The sequence below is a fragment of the Macrosteles quadrilineatus genome, unplaced genomic scaffold, assembly GCF_028750875.1.
Source record: "Macrosteles quadrilineatus isolate MER2022 unplaced genomic scaffold, UCM_ALF_1.0 Scaffold_4__1_contigs__length_99947679, whole genome shotgun sequence".
NCBI classification, from domain to species: domain Eukaryota; kingdom Metazoa; phylum Arthropoda; class Insecta; order Hemiptera; family Cicadellidae; genus Macrosteles; species Macrosteles quadrilineatus.
The window spans coordinates 92,476,830-92,499,470 of record NW_026542597.1 but is presented as its reverse complement, the minus strand read 5'-3'; the positions used below and the strand labels follow the sequence as shown (position 1 = coordinate 92,499,470).

At 34.5% G+C, this 22,641-nt stretch overlaps 1 protein-coding gene and 1 long non-coding RNA gene across 6 annotated transcripts in view; one reads left to right on the top strand and one right to left on the bottom strand.

Moving 5' to 3' along the window:
* The window catches only part of LOC128991839 (dystrophin), a 549,174-nt gene that overhangs the window by 362,590 nt on the left and 163,943 nt on the right, over positions 1–22,641 (bottom strand). The window lies entirely within an intron of this gene.
* Positions 387–5,178, top strand: LOC128991845 (uncharacterized). Its single transcript, XR_008490683.1, has 3 exons — positions 387–598; positions 3,670–3,832; positions 5,027–5,178. It is a non-coding gene; the product is annotated as an uncharacterized LOC128991845 (long non-coding RNA).

Below are 22,641 nucleotides of genomic sequence, written 5' to 3'. Positions count from 1 at the left end.
GAAACAAAAAGTGTAAATTTTCACCTAAATGTTGTTTTGAGGGCATAAATTAACTTTCGAGAATGCAGTAAAATAAGTAAAGGTATTGATGATACAGATAATATATGTATTTTATATCAATAGAAAAATACGAAAAAAATTGTAGTGTTTTATTTATTTCCCTGCATTTTTTCAACATCCTGTGTAAAATGTAATTGTAACACATACTGTACTATAATATTAATAGATGATGAACAAAATATTCTGCCGCGCGAGATACCCGAGTCTCTGCGTTTTCTTAGGTTCGACGATGTTCGCTGATGCATTATGGGAGCAAAACAGCGGGGGTCAGCATCCGATCCGCCACCGCCATATTGTTTGTCCGTCTTGTCTTTGTCTCACAACTCACAACACAACAAACGTTGTCCTTGTCCTTGTGGCTGTGTTTAGACTAGAGCATCTACTTCTGATTTTCAGTGTTACACGGGAAGAATTCGTTGTTTTGTTATTATTTACTTATCAATTAGGTCTATTAGTTACTTTTTACTTTATATTCTTTAAGATTTGCGTTACATCTTCAACTTTTTAACTTCAGTGGCGATTCGACTAACTTGAGTTGGTAAGTTACACAAATTATTATCGTTACCGTATTGTAAGTTATTAAGAGATTTAGCATATGTTTTGTTAATAACTCGAATGGTGGTAATCTAGTTTAAATACTTTATAAGTGGAAATAGGTTACAATAGCCTTCCTAACCCCTTAAAAACTCTACGGATGGAGGCTCTTTAGGGAAAAATTAGGCTGTAGTTTACAAAACTAAGGAAGCCAACTTCAGGAGATAACCTAGACCTAATTCATTGCAATATGTCCTTGGTCTGAACTAATTTAGCTTGGAGACAAGCTAACTTAGGCCTAGGTCTACTTAACAAATACCGTAGCTAAACTTATGCCTAAGTTACTTAGAACCTGTCATAAGTTAGCCTAGGCCTAACTTACAGTTAAGACTAAAAATGATGTTAATTGGTAAGTTTATGTTAAAATTCAGGCCTAGTCTTGTAGGCAGATGAATATTTTAAGACCAGAAGGGGGTAACTTAACTTACAGTTCCGAAGAGAACCTGTGATCTGTGAACAGATGGATGACTTAATGATAAATATCTTTGGTAAGTTAAATTAAATGTTTATTCTTCTTCCCAATGTAAATATCAAATTGACCTATGATTTGTTTTGCCTACGTTATCGATATTAACTAGCCTATAAGCATATTTAACCACAAACAAAATATAGCCTGAGACGGTAACTTACTAGCCAAATATAGCCTAACCTATTTAATGAAAAAGCAACAAAAGAAAACATAAAGTTAGCCTCTTAGGCCTATAACTTAATGTAGGCCTATAAGCTAACTGGGAAAATCAAAGTCAATGCAATATTAAAGTTAACTAGGCCTAAACTTAGGCCTAGGCCTATGTTAATATTTATAAAAATATTGATAAATTGTTATTGATCTGATAACTTAATAAGATCGCAGGTTCTCTGCGGAACTGTAACCCCAGAAGGCTGCAGCTTTATAATTAGGCCTACGTCCTTCAAAACTATCGAAAGGAAATGTCAAACAAATAACTTAAGGTGCCGCGTTTGCGATCAGTAGGTTATGGTTAGGTTAGGTTTAGCTACCGGTATGTTTTTTTTTTTTGTTTACGATTAACTTACGTCTAACTTATGAAACAACATCGCAGCTACCTACGTTTAGTAATTTTTATCAAGGCTTGGCACATAATAGCCTAGGGTACGATTTATTTATAGATGGCACTTTGAAGGGTAACAACGCTATCAAAATGTATATCAAATATGCCTATGACATCACAGCTGTCTTTCTAAGATCTAGGGATGAAAGTTTTAACTTACCCAGTACCGCGGTTAAAAATGGGCCCTGGTCCAGGGGCGCAAGAGTTTTTTTTGGTTTTTGGGTGCGCTAGTAACAGACACTAATTGGAAAATATCTGAAACCTCCTCACTTCGTCTTCCACTCATGACTCATCACTGCCACTGTTTGTATATTAGGCCTATCATTAACTATACTTAATCGTCTGTCTTTATTTGTAGGCTATTAATTTGTTATGTCCTTTTTTCATTATACTCAATGTCAGTTGCTTTTGTCAAATGGCGAGAAACTTATTACAGTATCAATTTGTTAGCAAGTAAAGATACTGGCCGTGTTTTTGCTTATGATTTTATATTTACGTTTGAAGAATGTTATTTTACGTTGTAATATCACACCCTTTTTCTCTGAAATGAGCAAAAAACCAAGTGGCAGTGATTTTAGAAAGAGGGCGACATAAAAGATTCGTAAGGTAAAAGTGTTACAAAAAGTTCCTAAAATAAGTAGCCTAGTTTTTACGGTCATTAAAATCATTTAGGCCTAAATAATGATGTGTACAGAAAGTGATGTAGGTAAATCTGAAAATGAACTTTGATGATGTTAAGTTATTGACGAGTTGGCCGAAAAAAAATGTAGAAAAAACCAGCCATTTTACGGTATTGACTTTTTGGAGTTTTAAATGTTTGCAATTATAACTTATATAAATTAAAACTATATTTTAATTCACACTTTTTTACAACTAAACCAATTTTACTTTAAGAACGCACCATTGGAAATATAAGTGTGTACGGTATGTAAGTAACAGTTAAACTTTAATTGATGGTTTACGTTTTTAGTTACTAAGCGGGTAATTCAATTAACAATCAAAAGTAAACACAATGAGTATTCTTATATTTGTTAGGCCTATATTGCAGATGCGCGAGCAACTCATAAAATGTCTATATTCATTTTATAATTCAAATCAATGTCGGCAGGGTGGGGGGGGGCTATGAGCGCAACTATGACTTGGGCCCATAGCGTATCACATAACTGACCGCGGGCCTGAACTTACCCCCGAGTGTAGATATAACTTAACCTAAAAATACAGAGGAGTGTGACGGCTGGGACTGAACCTGCTAAGGGAAAAACTTAAGAATTGAACTCACAGTCAACTTTGTATAAAATATAATTTGCCCGTTGATTTTCAGTGGCGTAACAGAAGGGCCCGCAATGCGGGGTGCCAGGGAGCTGGGGGGGGGGGCGGTGGGCAGAGAGACCCACTAATTTGTTTAGGGTACCACTCTTTTTATGATTAATCTGTTTGATCATTGTATCGGTGGTCCTAAAATAGCTCTGGGGGGAGGGGGAGGGCGATTCACTATGTTGAATCGGTGGTCTTAAATTAACTCATAAGAGGGGGGCCCGTAAAGATTTGTTACGCCACTGTTGATTTTGTTGTGCTAAATAATGTATGGAATCTCGAACGTTTCTTTTTCTAAATGCTGGGCCCAAATACACTACTTTACTTCTTTGCATTTGCCCGATTATGAGCAACATGTAGGCTAGGCCTACACTAGTTTATTATAAATCAAGAGATTCAAGAGAGAGATTCAAGAGATTCAAGAGATTTATTATACCATAAAAATGAAGGTCCTATAATCAAAGCTTCTTACAAACAGATTTGTAAACTTAAACTTTTCTGCCATCCTTGTTGAAAATAATAACATACCGTACTTTTAAACAAAAATGCTTTTTATAAAACACCAGACTTGTTAAACTAATATAATAGTAATAGAGGTTGAAGAGTTAAGCATTTTTATAATGTGTTTCAGGTCAGTCATCTTCGCACGGTTGGCGGGGCCAGTGTTGAGGACTCAACAAGACGGATCCTTGTAAGACTATTCAAAAATGAGCTTGCGAGAGAATTTAGTTGGGAAGGAAGAGGAGGAAAGAAGTGGAGTCTGCAGAACTCTGCATTGGTGCAGTTGATTTGCCGTAAGTTTTTAACATTTGGTTTATAATGTTACTTTTATTTATTCTTTCAATGATAGGCCTATATTTGACATTTATTTATTTTTCTATAAAGTCAACTCAACCAAAGTAAGTAATTTATTTTTTAACCCTGTTTTTACCATCATAGGTTTTATTATTTAACTAATAATTGGTATATATACGTCATACAGTAGCCTACATTTACTTCAAACCCCCACTTGAAAATGTCATTCTGGCGAAACATCTTGTTATTCTTTACATACATTTTTAGCAGTATGGCGTAAAGTTACGTAACAATTATTAGTCAATAAAAAGGTTCAGGGGCTAGATCAATGGATTTTAATTATATTAATTTATCATCTTATAATTAATTATCATAGGCTATATGGTATTAATTTATGATGTTACACACATTTTTTGTCTGTAGAATGTACCGTACCTATCCTTTTTTTCTGCACTGTACTCTTTAAACCTCTTCAATACTTTGATTTCTTGATTGCAACTTGTTAGTTTAGCTCAAAAAGAAACAATTTTGCTTAACACGTTCAGTGCGGCAGGCATTCCAACAGGCGCTCGCCAATGGCGGCAAAGCCCTGGCGCGGTGCCGTACCAACAGCAAACGCAATTGGCATTCAAATATTTCAATCTGACGAAAAACAAAAGAGCAGGGGCGATTGTACTACGTTACCCCGAGATTGAACGTAGTTCCCTAAAACACCCAAAGGTAGCAGCACTGCCTGGATCAGTAGTCAGTGGCTTTGAAATATGGCTTGAAGAGAGAAAATCCCCAAAACCGGTACAAAAGCATTGTCAGACGGGATTTTACGGGAAATTTTAGTACCAACCTACACCAAAATAAAGCTTACATTCTAAGCTACGGGCTAGCAACGATTTTAACGTTCCCCGGCAATGGCTGAGCGCATACTGAACTAATGTAGGGGGGGTTGCGCAACTACATCAATTGATGTAGGCCGCTCATGTCGCGACTACATCAATTGATGTAGTCAGCACTAAACGTGTTAAAAAAATGTTAAAAATGAAAATGTTAAAAATGAATTAATCTAAGTTTTGCCATCAAGAAAACAAAGGATTGATTACCAAAAGATATGTTGCTCTAAGCGTGAATCTTGTGCGTACCCTAATATTACCTTATACACAGGAATACAGACATTGACACAAGTGTGAATTTTGTTTCAGGTGTAGTTCGTCAACAACACCCGTCCTCATTCGATCTCACAACATTTGAGAAAAAAACCAGCGAATGGTTACGCCAAGCAGGAACAAGGATTTATGTCAAAAATAAAAATTTAGGCCTACCGCAGATGATCAATTAAATAGTTTTTTCTTGACATTTCTTCATTGTTTCATTTATATGTTCCTTTAAAAAGTGTGTTAATAAACAACAGAAACAATTTTATAAAAACAACTTTTATACTTGAATGTATTAGGGTACTTGTGATTACATCTGAACAAATATTTTTACTCATTTTTTTTATTTTTGTGCATTTATTTTTTGTTTTTTTACTGTGCAAGTATTTTTTGTGCACAATTTAGAATAGGTTTAAAAAGTTACTACAAAATCTATTATTATTTGTTGAGCCTAGCCTTCTTGTTTTCTCACATTAAATAAACAACAGGGAAAATGGAAAACTAAAAAAACAACATTTTCATGTAAGAATAAGATTCAGTTAAAAAAACTAGAAATTATTCATCAGATGTGAGAAGTGAGTTAGTATTTTTTTTTTACACTTTCAGTTGTTATAATCATACTGTATTATTATTAATAATAGGTTATTTTTCTAAACTATTTCAACTTAATCTTCTTAACATTCAAGCTAGTTATTACTATTAATTATTATCAGCTGAATAATGCTTGGTAATATAAACACTAATATAATAATTAACATATTATTTACTTTTTTATGCAAATAAATGCACTATCCAAAATGCTTGTTAAGTGGTACCTATTCTCATCAAGGTAATTTAATAAGTTTTTCTCAAATAATCTTCAATGTACGATAATTAAAAAAATTTGAAGCTGTCTTGGTCTAATATTTGTTAAGGTAGTTGCCATATTCTTTATCTTCCCTACTTCATTAAAACACATATTCTTTAAAGGTAAAATCATTTGTTTTTTTGTGGCTGCTACCATTTTTAAGGAAGTCTACAAAAATTGCATAATTCTCTCATTCTTTGGTTTGATTATGATATGAAAATAAATGCTGATAGCTAGCCTACACCAACAATATAACATTACATTTTGCATACTGTATTGTAATGATGTAGTAACTGTAATAGGTGCTCTTTCCCCTTCTAGACTTTCACTAGGGCCCCTCTGGTTCACCTTAGGAGCTTCGGATGTGATCCGTACCCCGAGGTCCTACGGGCCTGCTTCAGATGAAACTACTGAACAGCAGTAGGTTGTCCCTAAACTAGATCAATTATGTATTTACCTGACAAATCACACAACACATATTCCTAATGAAGACTTAAAATATTGTTTTACCATCATACAACACACCAACCCTCATGACACATAGTTCACCTCCCATAACAAATACCTTCAAAGAAAACTGTTAGTAAAAATCAATGTATATAATTTTATATATTGATTTTTATGACAATTGTATTTTGAGCCACTTTTTATTAATATGGCATCAAATATGTATCATCTATGTATAAAATATGTATTTTATACATTTAAGGTATGCATCAATTTCTATCAAAATTTACAGATTATATACAGATGTATAATATGTATTATATCTGTAGTTGGATCCTTATACAATATGCATATAATACATATTTAGGTGGGACATATTTACAGATACAATCTGTATTGTATACATTTCTATACAGATTGTATACAAAAGCTATACCATGCCGGTAGGTAAATTATATGTATTATATACATATTTGTGCTACTTGGGTTGATGCAAAAACCACCCCTAAAATAAATTTTGAATAATATAAATTTAATTATAATATCACAGTGGACATGCTGGGCCTTAAATTAAAACCTAAGTAACGTTTTCGAACATCAAGTTAACAAATAATTAAAATAGTTTTCAAAAAAATCTTTCACAAAATTATGTACAGATATAAACTCGAAAGTTGTTTGTAAAATCGAAAAATAAAAACAATTACGTATACTAACGCTATTAAAAATCAAATAAAACAATTAAACCCTGCAAATATCTTGAAAGCATGCACGAATAAACGTAATAATTGAGAAATCGTTTAATTTCAACTTCTTAACCAAACCACCTGGGTGTTAGACGTTAAATTATCAAAGTAAAAATACACTTATCTGTGGAATTTTCTCAATTACAGAAGATATAATTCAATTACTTCTGAGAGTTTGATGAAAACGTCGATCAAGAGATTGACTCTAAGAAGAACTTGTTCGAAACTTTCCTTTACTTGAACCGCGGTTGATTACTTCATTCTTCGGCTCAAGCACGCCTTAGGCTCGCAGGCTAACTTGCTTAATTAAATAGTCCTAAAACTGTTTCAGACTCAGGTAGCCTACTTGTGAACTTAAAACTTTGATCACGGCTACTCGTGTAAAAGTATACATCACAGTGGAATAAACCTGCTAACAGTACGAAATTTAATAGCTTAACTGAGCATTCATTAAAAATGGAATAAATGAAAAAGTGACAAAATACTGATAAAACAAAATACTTACATTTTATTTGTCTGAAGTAATATATTTTGGTGGTGGATATATACATGATGTTTACCAATGTAGTTTTCCAAATAATGTTGTGCCATGTAATTTAATGCCGCAAATTTGTTAAAGAGTTTGTTTCCTTTTCCTGTAGACAATCTTTTAATTCTTGTGATGTATGTTTACATTACGATAAATTTATAAGTTTTGATTCTTCCAAACATATTAATGGAAATACGAAGGATATTTTCATAAAATAACCAATGAGTACTATTGAGATTTGCCTGTATATATATTTTATTATAAGTGTGTAACTGTTTTTCTTCATTTTTTACAGAAGATTTAGAGGCCCCCATTATTCTCTTAAGTATTCTTGTCCCGTTGCGAAGCACGGCTAGAACAACTAGTAGTAATAAACTTGCATCAAATTCAAAAGTATACGCGATAATAATTTAAGTACCTATGAAAAAATATTTAAGTGGGTCAGATCTTGTTTACAATCAAAGATTGTCTTTTATGACATTTAAGCCTAAACAAATTGTTTATGGCATAACTCTTAACAATTTTACTGGCGAATTATAAAGTAATCTGTTTAGCTGACCAAAGAGCACGTTCGAAAATATGGAAATCTGGACTGCGCTTCTTACGAGCCTGTAGTCTAAAAAGGCTACATTTAATTTAAATAACATTTAAACACCGCTGCATTCATGAATCCATTAACAAGGTAATGATAATTTCTTTTGTTTAAATTAAACTAGGAGTACGCTCCGAAGTCGCGTATGAGAATGAACGAAGACAATTTCATACATACAAATATGTTATTTAACAGTAGATCAACCACATTCATATCAGTTGATCAGCTGCTCAAGAAGTTTTAACTTAATTAAGGCACTTATCAAATCCATAATACTATAGATGAAACAAACTCCCTAAGGGAGTATGTTAAATCTACAGTATGACAATACTTTTTCACCAAAGCAGTTTCTTTACTGCACTTTGGGCTTGTGTCATTAAAGCAGCTAGGACCAGGAATCAGGGAGATGGTTTATGCATGGAAACTTTGGTCCAAGGTCATAAGACAGGTTTGAGAAAATCCACTAAAAGAACGGGTAAATCTTTCCAAATTCCGTGATGTATAATCAAAGAATGTATTTCAATTTATTACTAAAACCAGCAATATTGCTAGAAAATGCTAAGCAATATAGGTTTGTCAATCTAATAAATAAAATCTCCAACAATTATTATTTGTGATGATTCATTGCTGTAATGTACAGCAGTGTGTAAGAACATCTCTCACATGACCCATAAGAAGAATTACAATCATATCACAATACATGAGAATTTAAAACTTGTGTGGCGAGGTGGAGGAGAAAACACTATTTTGAACCAGCAGAAACTGCTGATTTTGTTGTGCGAGTGATAAAACAAATGTTTTAAAGTTTTAAAACTTCATATTTAGATTCATATTTTAAGTCATTATGATAATAGTTTTAAATGCAAAATTACTATGAGGGAGTAAATATTTTCTAAATATCAAGTATTTTTTCCCTCCTACAACTTCACACACAATTGGAGAGTACTGTCAAATGTTCGACTCTCTAGAGGACGAGATCCTAAACATCGATGGTGAGGTGACTGTTTGGAGGGATTTTAATGCTAGTGTGGTGGAATGTGAAACAAACACAGGAAGGCGGTATGTTTGTAGAGAGGGCAGCCAGGCTAGCTCTCTATATCCTAAATACAGGTGACGTTTCCAACATCCGTCACCCCCGGCATGGAAAGATGGTCCCTGACATCTCTCTGGCATCTGAAGACCTAGCCCACCGGTCACTGATAGGAGAGTCTCTGAGGACTACTCTGCAAGCGACTTATCTGGCAATTTTCTTCAAGGATATTCCTGAACTTTCCTGAGCTGGGCAAATACACAATATGCCAGCTCAGTTCATCCATCTCAATGTATCTCAGTTGTCTTTGCCAGGGCACATTTCAGGGTTACATAAAAAATTAGCCTGTTGGGGACATTGGAAGTGCCTAATTTCAAGCTACGTTGACAATGCGTTCCACCATCTCCGGCATTTGATCGTTCCATGCCTAGGATTTTTGCCACCGCAGAAAGAAGCCAGTTAACTGGTGGAAACCCAAGATTGTAGAACCCTGGAGAATATGCCTTGAGCTCCAACGAGCAGCGCACCATGCCAGAAACTGGCCTGAAGCTAGATCGGCAGAGCTCAAGGCCGCAATTCAAGATCCCCATATAGTGCTATCAACTGGAGTAACGTCAGGTGCTGGAAGCAACTGTCAGGACATCCAGAACAATTCTTGAGTGATGGGCTACAAGATTGTAACCCAAATGATAGGGACTTGATCACCAACTACAGTCATGGAACCTGTCACCGTTGCTACTGTCATTGAAGCGTTATTTCCAAAGCATCCACCGCTACCAGCGAGGGAATTTGGAGATTAGGGCGCGTTACCAGCCTTTCGGGAAGAGGGACTTTCCTCCGCTGTCCCATTCCTTAGAAATGGAAGAGCACCTAGCCCTGATGGCATTCCTGCATAATTTCTACAGCTTGTTGGTGTTCATTAGACTGTTACTTGAGATACAAGTCGCTAACTAATACCTGAAGAATTCAGTACTCAATACAGAACTTGTAGTCATGGATTCTGCTATGCTGTAAGTTAGTTGAAACCAATCTTAAAACTTAAAGTGTGGCCTATCTTTACATTCTAAGTGGTATTGAACTTGGATTTAAATGCAATAATGTCTTGTAAATTTTTATTTGGTTGCTTGTTTTTATGAATATTAACTTTAAAATAACCTTTAGAGAGTCCCCATTTTCAAGTTTTACATCGAATGAAAGTTGTTTTTTTTTATATGGGACTCTTTTATCTCAAACATTCAGTAAATACCAATTTTCATTAAAAATTACCTCCACCGCAGCAAACCTGCCGACTAAGCGAATTTCTACTTGCCTTATTTGATTTTCACTTAAATGTATTTTAATAACATTAGGTTTATCGAGTACCTAGGTTTGCTAATACAAGGAGGGTGATAATAAAGTGTAATTTTTGGTAAAATACTTAATAGCTTAGAATAACAAAAAAATATATATATAACAGGGGAATTTCTTTTAAAATATTTTATTTTTTCTATTTTAAATAACCGTACGAAAACATCTCAATGTATTAAGTTTCTTCTGTTTTAAGCTGTTCAAAATGGTTTAGAGAGAAAATATTTAATTTTTATATAGTCCAAAATGAGAAAAACCAAATTTTACCCATAAATCTGTGTTCCCGTAGTTCGATCATGCTCCTGTGCTAACTCGTCCAAACAGGTTTGTATGAAATTTCATTGAAATTGGATGGTTTTTACTCGAGTTATCGTGCTTACGGACACAAACACACACACACATATATATATATTTATATATTAGTCTGAACAGATGGTGTTTTTGGCCACTGGAACATCAAAATTAAATATTAAAGTTGTTTCAGGTCTAGGTCTTACTCAGACCTGAGACAGTAATAGCTTATTCTCTATATATGAGTAATTCACTAAATAGTAGCTAAGAAACCAAACTAAAGAGTCATAGGCCTACAACTATCTATATATTAATAGTTTTAAATAATCCATAAACTTAAAACAAAAAGGGATTTCATGTAACAACCCTTTTCCAGCCTATCAAATTTAAAACTTAGGTAAGTCTCGGATTTTAATAGTTAGGTGTCATTTTAATGCTAATGATTGCAAATAGTAATTTTTCATAAAGAAATCTTTATTTTTTCCATACAACGTACAAACACAAAGATACATTTACAAAAAAAAAAAAACAATTACCATCTTAGGTTTAAATATACACTTTCTTAATTTCCTTTAGGGCTTTACCCCCTCTAAGTTTAATTTATTTCTAGAGTCCATCCAAAGATTCTCGATCTTAAGGTCAGCATATCTGGTATGCTGAGAAACTTTCTTTATTAAGATTGATATGTGAATTGTTATTTACAGTGGCGGTTCTAGGGGCCTTGTTATGGAGGGCTACCAGGGTGTTCCTCACCAGTAGGGGTCTAAGAGCTGTCCCCTGGACAGTTTGCTATTTTTTACGTCACATTTAAGGTCTATAAACTATGTTCAAACACAACCGTTACTTATTTACGACAAAAATTAACTTATGTTTGAATTTATACTTCCAGGTCCAATATAAAAACTCCCGTGAGTGGCTTCAGCCTCTGTGCCCCCCCCCCCTTTGAATCGCCACTGATTTTAACAGCTGTAATTTAACAGCTGTAACTTTAGGTGAATGTTTAGCCACAGTCAGAATGTAAACAAAAGACTAAGCAGTTTACTTGGTCTGTGGATATGATGATTAGTGGCATATCATATAATAGTTGGCTAAACTTGTTTTTTTTTCTTTGCTGCATCACTGGTTCATGGTCTGTGAGTAGGTATTGTGAACCAAAAGACACCAGCTCTAGATGTGTAATATTAAATGTATACCTTGGTTTGTGACAAAGACCGCAGCGTTGCATACGAGGTAAGTTCGGAAAGTAAGATTCCCCTACTCCCTGGGGGAGCATTGCGATCGCATGTTAGCGCATGCGCAGTAGTTACTCTGAGTCTTCCGAAAGGAAATGACGCCATTTGGAACTCGCTTTTTTTGTCGTACACTTCGTAACGCTTGTTCGTAATGCCTGCGTTGATTGAAAATCCAGCCGATTGTGAAATTCGATCAGTGATTTGTTTTTTTTAATACTGTACAAAAAGTTATATAGCAATTGACATTTACCGACAAATCTATTATGGGGACAATGTAATGAGTAATTCAATGGTGAGAAGATGTGTTTGACAGTTCAAAGAGGAGCAAGATACAGTGCATGATGAGGAACAAAGTGGACGTCCATCTGTGGTAAACAATGAAATGATTAGTGCAATTAGTCAATTTTACAATATGAGCTCTTGCACGTAAATTTCCTCAAGTTTCAAGAATTGTAATTTACGAGATTGTTACTGAAAAAATTTGACTTTTATAAACTTTGCTCACGTTGGGTGCCTAACATCCTTTCTGAACGGGGCAAAAACCACTAAATGGGCAGTGCACTTAATTTCTTGACTCATTATGACGAGAATGGTGATACATTTTCATTGCAGATAGTCATGGGAGACAAATCTTATTATGGGTTGCTTATGATACCTCTGAAACCAAGCATCAATCAATGGAATAGAGGCACACTAACTTACGTTTTTGCAAAAATCAAACCAAAGTAATTCTTGCTATCTCAAAAGGTCATGTGCACAGTTTTCTGGGACAGAAAAGGATTTGGCTTACTGATTTTTTGCCAGGAGGCCAAACAATCAATAAAGATGTTTATTGCGAGACACTCAGGAAATTGCGTCGCGCAATACAGAATAAGCTCCAAGGAATGCTTACGAAAGGATTGGTTTTCTTTCATGACAATGCTTGATCACACACAGCAAATATGACGAAGCCACTTCTTTAGGGCTTTGCCTGGGAAGTTTTTGACTATCCTCCATACAGCCCTGACCTCGATCCAAGCGATTTTCATTTGTTTCGCAATCTAAAGTCTTTTCTTGGCGGTCAGCGGTTTATCTGCGATGAAGATAAACCGCACTTCGCTCTGCATACTTACCTGTCAAACTGTTTCAATTATTAAATATTTTTGTACAACATTTAATGTATCTCTATGCCAACATCATCCTAAACTGCATGTAGCCCATAGAAACCATTGTAATCCCCTTATCTGCCCTTTAATAAATATTGCAAAACAAAAACAAGAAATTAAAAAAGCTAAAGAAAAGGGTAGAAGGGGACCCCACAATTCACACGCACAAAATTTATCATCAACTGGACGCAAAAAATTCATTTGCCTTTTTTGTAATTGCCATCAATACCTCACGTATTTATTTTGGTTCATACATAACGCATGTTCATCATTGTCTTGAATTAATTCATATTTTGTTCAAAACTGTAAAAATGGAGTGTTCCATTGAAATGTAAAATAAAATAAAATAAAGAGCTGAAAGAACGTGTTACCTCATGGTTGACTACACAGGCGGCAACATTCTACGAGGAGGGTATACGGTACTCAAACTTGTACCACGCTATGACAAATGTCTCAAATATTGCGGGAGTTATCTAGAAAAATAGTGTAACAGTTGTAGATTTTGTAAAAATAAATATTTTTCATGTGTATCTGTACTTGTTATTCTTTAATTTCAAAACGGAATCGGTAGCGAACGTGTCACTAGAAAAACATAATCAGACTTATTTCACTCCTTTGAGTTTTAACGGATCAGGCTAAGATTAAAAAATAATCAGATTAACAAAGCACTATAGACAATTATTTTATGATGCTTGCTGTAAGCATGAAACCACTAAGTGTCTCACAGAGTACCTAGAATATATTATCGCATGAAATGTTTGTTCGATATAAATATTGATTCAAATATTTCATTAAACGTTATATCAATTATCTGTTGTTATTACGGGTATATCTAAGAAAGCCCTACCACTACCGGTATTATCTATGGTACTATGCTATTAGTAATAAGTATTAGCTTAGGTAATGGTAGGCCTAACTTAATAGGTGACACTTTACTTTAGTAATAGTATCCTATTATCCCATGCGTTAAATACCCACCACAACCACTATGCTATGTAAAGGTAAATTGCCAAGATATTTTATTCCTTAATTGCTTAATATAGGCCTAACGGTAACTTAAGTTGGGAATTTCTTTTACCTTAGTTAGGCCTTAAATGTGTGACCTGTGGGCTAGGAAAGGTCACAAGTTAAGTATGAAATATTTTTAAATTGTTGCTTAGCCTACCTAAGGCATATTATGTTAGAAGCATAATTAATTTAACATCTAGGTCCTACCATTTAAATTCTACAATTCAAGATGGCCTTGGCGTACGCAATATCATAGACTTAACACGTTCGCTACTGAGCGTCGCATATATGCGACGCCGCAGTCATTGCCACAGACTGAGGTATACATTTGAATCTTACACATAGACCGGCTGTTACTTGGATAACAGTACACACAGACCATGGGCGAAAACCTGTAAACCAGTGATCATTTACATTGTAATACGCTACAATCTTATTTGTAAATAAATTATTCTTGTTTTTTTGTATTTTTTATAACTTTTTGTAATGTCGCATATTTGCGACGCTCGGTCTACAGCAAAGACAATAGTGAAAATTATCATAGTTATTCTTGAAATAGACTAAACGTCGCATATATGCGACAGTTCATTTTTTGTGTTTTAAGGTGAAAGTAAGTAAAAAAATAAACAGATTATTCAAGAACAGTTTATAACTGAACAAACCCAAGTAGCACACATCGTTGGCCCAACGTTGGGAAATGGTCGGCACGGTTGGGAAATGGTTGGCAGAAATTTTAACGATTTGCCAACGTTGGCCCAACGGAAACTGGTATTCGTTGGCCCTACAAAGGAAAGAATCGTTGGGCCTTCGTTGGGTTTAAGTATAAAACATTCTAAAACGAATTTTAACAAATTAATTTATTTAAATGCACATAAAATGTTATGGCAGCAGAATATAAGCCAAATATTGTAAAAATTTGGATCCATAATAAATGTAGTCAGATGATGTTGTGATACTAGATACAGTGGGGAACACCTGCTTAACATATAATAATTATTATAATTCATTTTATTTTTTATTTTCTTTAACTTATTTAAGCAAGTTTTTAATAGTTATAGAGAACAGACTAATTAATTATATAACAATCAATTATAACAGTAGCCTACTAATCTGGTAATTAAATAATCTATATTCAAATACTAGTATCCTCTCCAACTAACTACCAGAAAAACAACTCAACTACTTGAGGCCTAAACAGACAGAATCATTATACTGTAGCATCAAAAATATTTGAAGTATTAATTGTAACCATTGCACCTGTCGGCTACTCTTTGACCACTCGAAAACACTCTAAATCAACAAGCACAGTTAGCTCAGAGGTAAGGCGTGAGGCTCACATGTCGAAGGTACCGGGTTCGAGACCTGTCCCGGACGGAAAATTTTATCTTGTTTTATTTTCAAAATAAGTTTTTATGAACCATTTAATCAATTTACTCAACTCATAATTATGCTTATCATACAAAATCTATATTATTTTGTGTTTTTTATGTTTATGCTCAATGGGATGGTTGGCCCTTCCGCAAAAAATGGTTGGTTGGCCAACCGTAAGACTGAGTGCCAAAACATACCGTTGGCCAACGATCGACAGAAACGTTGGGCCAACGATTTGCCAACGATTTTTGCTACTTGGGAATATAAAAGCTACATAGGATGTTGCAGCATACATACTGCATACGTACATACAGTGATGCAGAAAAGTAAAGACCAGTTTTTCCAACTATTATATGACATCACCAATCATCATATCCACAGACCAAGCGACGCAGTTGTACGTCAGACATCTCTGTAGACCACTGCAGGGAATTCAGTGCCTTCAAATAGACCACTACAAAGATATAAGCGTTTTAATAACATTAGAACCCCGACGCAAATATGCGTCGGCAGTCTATTTTATTGTGACCGGCAGTCTATGGGTGGTAACCGGCCGTCGCATATGTGCGTCGCTGGTCCATGTGAATGGAAAATTTCGTACTATTGCAGTAGCGAACGTGTTAACTTCATTATGTTAACAATAGGCTATTATAAAAAAAAAAAAAAACACTGCATTGGAGTTGCTTATTTGGATAAGGCCAAGCTAAAAATTGCCCACTTTGACTCATGGCTTATTTTCTCACTCTGTCAACCATTAGTATAAGCCTAGGCCTAACTCGGTGTAGGTAATATTAGAATCAAGCTTATTATGTACTTATTGGTGATGATACTTAAGCTAATTCAAAACAATTTCAAAACTACTTGTATGCCTAGGAGAACAGTTCCGCAGAGAACCTGCAATATATTATCGATTTAAATATCAATACAGAGGGCCTATATCGATTTTGGTTCGGTTCGATAAAGCTATTGTTTCTACAATATATATTTTTGTTGTTTAAAGAGGAATTGAGTTATTAGGTATTGATTTTAAACTCAACCAAAATCAAAATTTATTTTATGAAAGTTAAAAACAAAATAAACAATAACTATCATAATCCAACTTAAACCTTATTAATATAGGCTAACTTAAGTCAATTACCGCATACAGTTAGAACATTTTTAATTTCTTCCGTTTTTAGTCTAATTTCTTCCGTTTTTAGTCGCTCAAATTTAAAATAATACCTACCTCCCCCGCAGCAAACCTGCAGACTAAGCGAATTTCCACTTGCCTGATTGTTTATTCTCCGTAAGAATAATATAAAAATTTTAAATTTACAATTTTTTGGAATTTTCTCAGTGCACGGTAACCATTAGGCGAATAATAACGCTTCATTAAGAAATTACCGTAGCCTATTTGTTTTTTTAAGCTCAACAAAATAGTTTTTGAAAGAAGTTTTAAAATTTTGTGTTTGTAAGGTTAAATAGGGGAAAAACTTATTTTTACCTTAAGTATAAAAACCCCATAGTTCCCATAATCTGATCGTGCTGGTTTGCGAACCCATTAGAATAAATTTAGGTTGACACGTTTACACTAAATTTCATCAAAATTGGATCATTTTTGCTTGTTATTGTTATAGGTTAGACCTAAGTAGGCCTAAGTAAGTTTAAGCACAGAAAATATAGCCTACTACTATAACCCAGAATGCCAACCGCATGGTAAAAAGCGTCAAGTACTTTGAGAGAGCTTTGCCTGGCGGCGCTGCCTACGAATTGACAGGCAAAGCTCTCTCAAAGTACTTGACGCTTTTTACCATGCGGTTGGCATTCTGGGTTATAGTAGTATATTTTCTGTGGTTTAAGTTAAGTTAAGTTATTAAAATTCATCGAACCGAACCATAATCGATATATTTTTAATTTGATAAAATATTGCAGGTTTTACCGGCACTGCACCCATGCCTAGGCCTACTAAATGAGAAATTCTGAGGTTAGGTCCTAACTGACTTTTAGAACAATCTGTCACATGAATCAATTTATAGATTCTGATTGAGCTATGAATGCTTCAAGCCTAACTTAGGCTTTAGAACAGTAATTATGAAAACTTTACTGCAAACTGATAAGCCGGAGTTTCCTAAGTTAGGCACAGAAACGGAGTGCAATACATAGACTCCTCTTCATGTTGTATGTTGTTTTCTGAATCACTGATGTTAAAATTTAGAAACATTACCTTGATCGCCAAGTGATCCATGTTAGTCCAAAAATAGGATTACGCGCATTTCGACGTCAAAGTGTCATTGTCAAATCGTACAAAAACTTTCTAAACCATATGGTCACGTCACAGTCTTTCCGACACACACAAAAATCACATTACCGGTACAAAAATACATTTAAAAGTAGGCTTCTAACTAAGCTCGCATGCCGAGGCTCGACTGCCGAGCAACAAAAATACATTTAAAAGTAGGCCTAAGTTATTAACTAATTTGTGGTAATACGACAGATCTGCTCGCAAGCTGAGGCTTCCACAGATCTGTCGCCTTACCACAAATTAGTTAAGTTAGTAGGCCTAAGTTACTTTAAAGTGTATTTTGGTAGGCCTACCGGTACCTAATGTGTTTATTGTGTGTGTCGGAAAGACTGTGACCATATGGTTTAGAAAGTTTTTGTACGATTTTACAATGACGCTTGTCGTGTTGTGACGATGTCGAAACGTGCGTAATCCTGTTTTTGGACTTACGGTACATGGATCACTTGGCGATCAAGGTAAAGATCAATGTAACCTTATATATAGACTCCTCTTGCCTTAGGTAGGCCTCTTACAGTCATTTAAGTTTAAGTTAATGTTAACTTAACTGTTTACCTAGAAGTGCATCGTTGTTAGGTAATTATTAAGCGTTGCTAATCGCTTTTCCACACTCCGCGCCTAGAAAAACCAGGCTTAAGGCCACAGATAGGCTTACTTCTCCAAGTTTAAGTTTATAAGAAATTTATCTATTAACTTAGGCCTAGGTCCTTTTAACTTAAATTAAATAACACTGTAGAAAAGGCCAAGGTAGGCTATTACCTTTGATTGCAGGCTCTAATTTGATAGGGAACACTCTGTCAGTTACACTTGATAACTTTTAGGCCTAATTTGTTAGTGTATCTAAGTTTACTTAGCTTATAATTAGGCCTAGGCCCTGCCGGATAACGTTAAGTTATATAGGCCTAGTTTAAAATAACACTTGAAAGATCATATCTCAACAATGACGATTGATATTTTAAACACATAGGCCTAACCAGACACAGTGATTAATTAAAGTTACTTCCTTGCTTAGTCTAACCAATCAATGGCCATGCCAGCCTAGATCTAGTGTTTTCCATTGACATGGGTGAACAAAATCGCAAGAAGGTTTACTAATCGAATCGATAGGTAGTTTCAATCAATAATAGCGTAGCCCAGTTAAGAAACTGTACCCCAAAAATCTTCCACTATTTTATATTACAACACCTAGCCAAGAACCAACAGAGAAAACACAAAAAACAAAAGAAAACACAACCGAACCGACGACGACGACGTGACGACGATAAGAAAAAAAGACACTATGTTATGGTTAGAAAAAATGTCTCTTTAAGAAAAATCTGATTGGCATAGGCATTTAATAGTATGCTATAACAATAATATTGAAAATTAATAATATAAAAAGCTCAAGACAATGTTAACACCACTTATTTTTAGAAATCCATCATGCCACCCAAGTGATGAAGTTCGGCCCAAGGACTAAGGTCTTAATTCAACAAGCCTACTAAACAAACAACATAAACACATGTAAAAAGTTAAAACATGTAAATACCTAAAATATTGTTATCGATTATAATACATTTGAGTGGATATTTTTAAATCCCATATTTATTTCCTCAGATGAATATTTTTTTTTATAATTATAATTTAAAGATTTATTATGCATATAAAACCATTGGCTAATAATATACCTACACTGTCTACTCCATGGATGAAAGAAATAATAGAATTCACTTCGGTCTCTTTGGTCTCTAGAATTCACAACAAAGTTGTTGGTCGTAAAATGTAAACAAAAAAAAAGAAGAAGAAGGTAGCTCCTAATGTTATTCTTATGGGGGAAAATTAAAATGGTTTTTTTAGGATTTTATAATTATTACTGAACAAATAATCTCCAATAACGAACTTAACCAAGATAATATGATAAAGAACCTTTGTGCAAAACATCAACTTCATATACGTAGTCATTCTCGAGTTTTTGGATTTACATGAGATGCATTTTACACCAGTATGAGAATTCACTTCGTTCATTCAATTATCAAGGAGACCAAAAGAAAAGGATTTGAAAAAACTTTAAGCGAATGGGTTTTTATGGTGATACAACCTAATCAATAGAGGTACTGTTTTTTACAGGGACTTAAAGGATGAATAGGTACCCAGTTGTTGTCAAGCCATTGTCAAGTCGCAAGTTTCAAAGTGTTGAATAAACATAAACACGAGTGATCGCAGCACCCCAAGCAGAGAGGACGTGAACTAGAAGCGCGCCCTGTGCTGCGACCTGTGAGCCGAGTCTGGAACCGCAGGTTATAGTATTTGCCGCAGGATCGCGCCACAGATTTAACTCACATTGTGGATCGATCTATGGTTTGTTTACCTTTTGAGGGTGTGAGATATTTCATCGTATTTTTATTATGAGATTACTGGATCAAAGTATTCGAAACAAGAAATTCAATTAATGTTTGAACCTTAGTTTGCACATTTCTAGATAATGTAATTCGTTACACTATAGAAAATAATGCAAACAAAGTTACACCATTGACTATTGGATACTGAAGAATTTAGTATTTTAGATCAGCGCAATCTGTAGGTGGCTCACATCAACTACGACTATTTTGACAAAAAAGCTGGCTACAAATTTAACATGGGGATTGAATGTCTACTCTAGAGAATAACGTTAACAAACACTTTTCTGAAGTGTTATTGAATGGCTATATTAAATATACTAAATGGGTACTAAACTACAAAAATTTTACTAAGTACATTATATGGACTAACAATATTCCATTATGTTTAATATATATCTTGATTAGTTCTATTATCCAATATAAATTAATCGTCATTGGCATCATAATAATAAACAAATATTCTACTTTATTGCTCGTAACTTATTTGCGCCACAAATGTCTTACAAATATTTAATTGTAATGTCGTCATTCTGAAGTATACATTTCAGAATTAACTCTGAGCAATCCAGAGACGATTGAGATTCATTGTATTAAATCAAATTTTGACAATATTCACTCTATTTCCGATCGTGCAGAGGACATCGAATACTGCTCGATTCACGGTTCGACAATGCAACTAACAACTACCGATACAAAATAATGATTGTAGGCAGTTAGTTCAAATTTCACCCACATTAACACCAGTAGCTATGTATGGAGTGTCGGACACATGGTCAAGTTATTTGCCGGTCCGCCGCGTCAAGCTGTTACCATGGCAACACTGGCCGCTGGACAAAGGTGCGAGTGTAACTTATTACTTGAACAATACCGCGCTTCGTGAAACAATGGATATATTGCCGTCAAGGTTCCAAGCTGCAGATTAAAAACGTTGAAAACAGTCCACTGTGAAATCAGTTTTTAATTAATAGTAGAAAAAAATATGGCAAACTAGTATTTTGGAAAGGAACATTCAATTAAGAATTTAGGTAATGTTAAACATGTTTTAAAAATATCGTTATAAAACTTGTTCTCGTTTTTGATGAATCGTTCATTGATTAGCGCAGTACAGTACTTGTTTTCTCTAAATAAGATTTAAATAATTCAAGTTTTCCAACAAGTTCCACATATCTAGGCCTACACGAGTAACTAAACCAATTTCAAATTTCATTAAATTTCAATCCGTCACGCCTGTCATCGAAGACCAGCCAGAATCGAACGAAATTGTAAAATATTCATAGTTTGTCTTGTTAATGTTTACAGCATTTATGTGTAAGCAAGGGTGTTTGAAGGAGTATTAAAGTATAAAAGGATTGAAAATTGAAGTATCTAGTTTTAATTTTCGTTTTCTCTGTACTCTTTGCATAACAATATCAACTAAAATAACTTGACACAGAGTAATATGAACTCCAACATAAAGGATAATATGTAGAGCGAAGCGAGTTTTCAACTTGATAAGGTGTATGTACTAAGGTGAAGCATGAACCAACTGTAGTTTCAATAGACCCCTCTGATGATAGTAATAAATTATTGTATGGTAACAGCAAATCAATAAAACTGTTGAAATACTTATATTGATTGGGAAAAACAAGTCATTCCAATATATAATTTAATGATTAATTTGAACAGCACAATTATTATAATCGTGACGACTTCACACAGAATTAGCTACAGTTTGTCGAACGTGTCGTGTAGAAGTGGGTATGGGACACTGTGTCAATACAGGTCGCGTAATAGTTTGCTTTGGACCCCTTGGTTACTGATAAAAAAGCAAGATATACATTTACTGTTTTTGTAACGAAAATTACTTCACGTTACTTATTTCAAAGTCAAATGAATCCATTAATTACTGTAAAGTTAAAACGACGAAAGATCAACAAACAAACGTTAATGATAATAGTTTTCAAATAAACAGTCACAAACCGTACACATTTAATTTCAACTTCACTACTCCCATACTCGATCCAATGACTGTGTACAGCAGTAAAGCAATATGTAGTGAATACCTCAACAATTATTAGACATTCCAATGAACATCAGAGCCTGTGAGAGCATGATATGACCGTCATATCGTGTCGTATTGGACCATGCACGTCCATTCTCCAGTTAGCGTTGATGATGATTGGAGTGTCCCATCGAAAACGATGGCCTTTTATTGTACGTTGTCTACATTTACCGCATTCCGTGTGAGTGCGGTGTGGATGAACGCGGGTAATGCAGTGTTAGTTAACATGTTTAACATTTTTTGTAAACACTTTAACCTACGATTATATCGTCAACATTCCTAATTAAACGCGTAATGCCTCCAAGTGTTTAACATCTCAAAGTGATATTATTATATCGTTTAAAACTATATTATCTCTATTTCATTTGTCTTGGTTACTGTGAT